Below are 5550 nucleotides of genomic sequence, written 5' to 3'. Positions count from 1 at the left end.
ATGGATGGATGGATGGATGGATGGATGGATGGATGAATGGATGGATAAATGGATGGTTGTATGGATGGATGGATGCAATGGGATACTGAGCTCATAAGAAGTCACAGAGATTTGTGGCCATGTATTGCTCTTTGGGTTAGCCAGTGATGTCATGCAGTTTTTAGATGGTTTCCTGCATCCACCGAGATCAATGGTAGTGTGAGAGGGCATTCATCATTTGACAGATCTCTTATCATTGTGGTAGACGTGTAATGAGCTGCCTGTGGGCATGTCTCTCTCTTTCTGTCTTTGTCACGGTGCCTCTTTATCACACAGGGTCAGGTGTACCAACACTGACTTGCACACCTCCCCAAACCCGCATATATACACGCACTCAGACAGCCACACAGACATGTTGAAAGAGAAGCAATTGTTGCCCATTGTGAAACATTGTCACAATAGAGAGCCATCTATAACAGCTGGCAGCTTAAGGTGTGCTCCTCTCCATGGGGCCTACTTTGTTTTGACAGATTTGTACTATTACAATGAGATGATCACAATAGGGCCATTAGACAGCTGAGTGCACCCTTTCGTAAAATGAAATGACTTTGTATGATCTTCTGTCACTGTGAGGAAGTCTATATGTTCATTCATTGTACTACTTTTTCATTCATGTACCTACAAGTGCTCCCAATTCTAAATCCTGTAAGTATGTCCACAAACTTTCCACTTTAAAGAGCACGTGAGGTCACGCCAACTGGATCTACTGAACTCGTCCAGTAAATGTTTTTAAAGCATCAGTAACTACAATGATTTGCTAAGTGCATGATGACTGCTTAATGGTCCACCTGGATATGCCTTTACATTATGTTTGCACAGCGTTTTAGGCCCTTCACTTCCATCCATTTTCTTAACCACTTATCCAACTGAGGACCACGGGAGTGGGGGCTGGAGCCTGTCCCAGCAGTCTGAGGGTGATATATGAAGCCTTGACGATTCCTCTCCTGAGCTGTGCTAGGAAAATATTTTACTTTTCAGATTTCATAAAACTATTTATAGCCAGGGCAGAGAAACCAAAAAAGCCAATTAAAACACTGAAAATAAGTCCAAAAGATAACAAGAATACAAAAATACAGAGAGAAAACCAGAGAAAGCATGATGGGAAGAGCAAATATTACAAAGTAGCACATACACAGATGTTTTAACAAAGGGTACACAGGACAGGAAAATAAAATCAATAAAGTGCAGTATCACAATGTTTTGCTTGGCAATATTGCAAAGATGCAGGGGCAACAAATATCTTACATCTTATCATAAATATCTTTTTAGTTGTGGAATAATATAATCAACATTTTTTTTAAACAGATGTAAAGCAAAGATGGAAGCATCAGAGGAAGAAATCAGCAATCTGCAGTTAAATGAAATGTATGGACTTCTTTTGGATAGTTCTTTAAACATAGATGGGACAAAGCAGATGGTTATTACATATGGGATTGTTAGGAGTGCTATATGGAAGTAAATAATCATTTTGTTCGCACTAATACCAGAACACATTTTTACATGATATCAGCAATAATGCATGCATTTATGTTCAGTTGCGTGCACGGCAATCAGAGACACATCAAAGCTAAAAACCTCAGATGAGGGCAGTAGCGGTTTTTGATACGGGCAACATGGGCGGTTGCCCAGGGAGGCATCGTGGTGGGGGGGCGGCATCACAGGCATCAGTGCCCTGACGTCATGCCAGCGTATATTGGGGATGGCATAGGCACCGATCGGTTTTCTATCGCCCATTTGCTGGGAGTAAGGGCGCCCTCCGTTTGCAAGGTGCGCCTGCTGCTTGCGGCACAGGGAGGAGAGGGCAGGGCGGGGGGGATTCTCTGGCTGGCTGGAGCGGCATCCAATAACCAACTCGCAAAATAAAACAAAATAAAAACAAACCAACAAACACGAAAACACCAGACATTATGATACAGACTTATAATTTGCACCGATGTCTTTTCAAAATTCTGTATGCAAAAAGTGAGCGCGAGAGCCCTCGGTGCGCCTGCTCGCTGCTGAAATCAAAGTAAACTTTATTGTGATCTCCGCTACATACAGTCCAGTAATATATATAAGAAGAGTAAGAAAATAAATACACACTTTAAGATCAGGGGTAAAGGGCTCAATAACAATTAAAAATTTATAATTTACAGTTTGATGATTTGAAGTCTCACACACAACCCGTCGAAAGGGGCGGGGCCGGCTGCTTCCGAATAGAGCACATTTCAATCATAATGTTGTAAATCCAAGCCCATTATGTATTCATGATTTGAATCCTGGGTTGTGCGAAATCCCAGAAATAAACCCAGAAAAAGCCAATCTGTGAACTAAGGTGTAGGTCTGTTAGGTTATGTTGTGGTGATCCTCGGGTTACAGTTGGTCCAAGAAGAAATGGTAAAAATAGTAACAGTAACAGACTAAACTCCAAACAATACTATGTTGCAGATTTTACACATTTAAGAAATAGCACTAATATATAGAGATCACTCAATTATAAATGTCAAGGATTAACAGAGGGGATTATAAATAAATATCAAGAAAACTGCCGAGAATATTTCAGAGTAGAAAAGAGCGTGTGTAAAAAGGGTGTAACTATTGCAGTGTTTGCAGTGTGTTAGATGGAGGAGTTGTACAGGGAGCCACAGGCAGGAATAATTTCCTGTGTCGGTCAGTGGTGCATTGTGGGTAATCTCAGTCTCTCACTGAACGTGCTTCTGTGACTAGCCAGCATGTCATGTCATGGAGTGGGTGGGAGGGAGGTATTATCCAACATTGTCTTTATCTTGGACAACATCTGCGTCTCAGACACCACCCTAACGGAGTCCAGCTCCATCCCCACAACATTAGTGGCCTTGTGGATCAGTAAATTTAGTCTGTTGGCATCTGTGACCCTCAACCTTCCTTCTCTCACCCCAACCAATCACAGCAGATAGCCCCGCCCCTCCCTGAGCCTGGTTCTGCCAGAGGTTTCTTCCTGTTAAGACGGAGTTTTTCCTTCCCACTGTCGCCAAAGTGCTTGCTCATAGGGGGTCATATGATTGTTGGGTTTTTTCTCTGTATGTATTATTGTACAATCTACTGTACACTATAAAGCGCCTTGAGGCGACTGTTGTTGTGATTTGGCGCTATATATATTGAATTGAACCTGTTGCCCCATAGAGGATAGCACTGACCAAAACAACAAGATAACATCAATTAGTAGGGATAGTGAAAATGTCTGTTTACGTTTGTTAGTCACTTGGCTATATAGTAAACAGTAGACACTGATGTAGCTTACTGAATCTTTTGGATTGTGTTTCGACAACAGTTTTATGTTAATGTACAACCCTTAATATGTTTTGTGTGTGTGTGTGTGTGTGTGTGTGTGTGTGTGTGTGTGTGTGTGTGTGTGTGTTGGGGAGGGGGGGGGCAGAGGGAGTGTTCGCCCCAAGGCGCCAAACAGGCTAGGACCACTACTGGATGAGGGTGTAGTATCTAAAAAGGCAACTACTTCAATAACCACTCCTTCCAATATTTTGCTAAATATGCAAGAAATGGGGAACACTAGGTTAATTTAGGTATTTGATTTTTGCTGTGTCATTATTATTGCATTATAATGGTGCTGCACCTTGTAGCAGTGGGTTCACACTTTGAATCAGGTAGTGACAGTAGGTCACTGTAAAGAAGGCTGCCCTTCACTTTTTGCACTAATAAATAAATGCTACTGGCTGCAATCACTGATAAAATGTCCAATTTTTTTTTCTACATCATCATAAATATCTTGTTGAAATATGACATTTATTACTTTTCGAATTACCCTGAAATATCATGAAATCATTTTGAGGCTATATTGCTCACTCCTATTCCCACACACTGTGATGTCATAGATACAGCTCATAAAATAGGTCTGAGTTTATGGGCAAATGAGAAAGCGGTACAAACCGAATTCAAACAGGGGCTGGAGTCTGTCCCGGCTGTGCTGGGTGAGAGGATCAGTGCACCCTGGACCAGCCTGTCGCAGGGCTAACATACATGTAGACACACAGCCATTCTTCTGATGATTCCCACCTTTAATATTTATACACTGAGTACTTAATGTGAGATGACAAATGGGGGGATGAGACACAGGTGAACCTATTGAAAAAAGGTGTGGACGATCATGACAAGTGATACAGCAAAATTAACTCATGAGAAACAAGTAGAGATGACTCCCACTAACATTATAATGGGATAATAACAAACCAAAACCCTCTGATCATAGTTCAGCTCTTCAGATTCACAGAGGTAATCTAATGTTAGCATATAACAACACTGCTATATGGTAACTGTTCAACATACGCACAATGCTAGCCTACAAAGCTCATTTTATTATTTTATCTTAATTTTTTTTAAAAAAGCAACAACACAACCAAAAAAACAAGTTTTTGAGAGCAGCTCGAAAGCAAAGTTATAAAATGAAACAGAGAGAATTAGAACTGATTGAGAAGAGGATGCTGGCAGTCTGAGGTGTAGTTCTGTGTCTCAAATAGCTTTAAAAAATGTTTTCTTTATCTCTGTCCGAGTCTGTCTGAACACCAGAAGCCCAAAAAGCTTCCTGGCTCACTTTATCCTGATAACAGTATCAGCCCAAATAGGCGCCGGTCCAGATCGTGTCCTTTAGACAAAATGCCTGTCAGTTCAGTTTAGATTAGAATTACTTGTAAACCAAATGCTTTTTTTGTGTAGGTGGAATTTTTTTTGCCTAATTTGAAGATTTATGTGTATTGTTTTTATTTGTTTTTTTATTTGTTAGTATATACATATTGTACATATTATTCTAACCTCATTATAATATGTAAATACCTCCATTGAACGAGCATTCGTTTCCTCTCGCAGCAGGGGTGAGCGTCCTCGAACAATAAGCCAATCTCATTTGCACAGCAGGACTTCAGTTCAGTAAGGAACTTGTGAACGAGGATATCGTGGGCTGACAGCAGGGAGGTAGGGCTGGGTGTCAGGGCCTCAGGAGAGGCAGCGTGACCCCACAGTAATCAGGGTGAGGGCGGGCAAGTATAACATCATTTCAGGAGGTCTACGCTTGACCTACAACTGCCAGTAAATGCACAACACCGTAAACCTGATTTGCAGCTTACATCTGTCAACTAAGCCATTTTCCCCTAACTATCATCTGGATCCAGTCCTACCATATGTTAGCAAATATATACGGGCCTCTTGCTTACTACTCTGCTTGCCGTTTAAGTAAGCCATACAGTATCAAACAAGCTATCAGGAGACAGAAAAAGACGTCAGCGGGATTTTGACCAATGAATAAATAAGAAAGGAGTCTAGGGATAAAAACAGGTAGGAGGCTGTTGTGGTGCTAATGGTTGCACATAAGGATCTGCTCCCCTCCTCCTCATCCTCCTCTCAACAATTCTCTGTTCCTGCAGCTGCTATTTTCAAAGGCTTTAATTGGCCAAAGTCACTCAAGGTAACAAGGGCCCCATGGGCCTGTGTCTGGGCAACCTGATTACTGTGTGCGTGCGTGTGTGCGTGTGTGTGTGTGTGCGC

General features: G+C 41.7%; 1 protein-coding gene across 3 annotated transcripts in view; it reads left to right on the top strand.

Moving 5' to 3' along the window:
* Positions 1–5550, top strand: part of pex5la (peroxisomal biogenesis factor 5-like a) — a 122174-nt gene that overhangs the window by 23121 nt on the left and 93503 nt on the right. The window lies entirely within an intron of this gene.

Source organism: Pundamilia nyererei, unplaced genomic scaffold, assembly GCF_000239375.1.
Source record: "Pundamilia nyererei isolate P.nyererei 1_Seehausen unplaced genomic scaffold, PunNye1.0 scaffold00183, whole genome shotgun sequence".
Taxonomy (NCBI): domain Eukaryota; kingdom Metazoa; phylum Chordata; class Actinopteri; order Cichliformes; family Cichlidae; genus Pundamilia; species Pundamilia nyererei.
The sequence above is the reverse complement of the archived record's forward strand: the minus strand, read 5'-3'. Positions and strand labels throughout refer to the sequence as shown.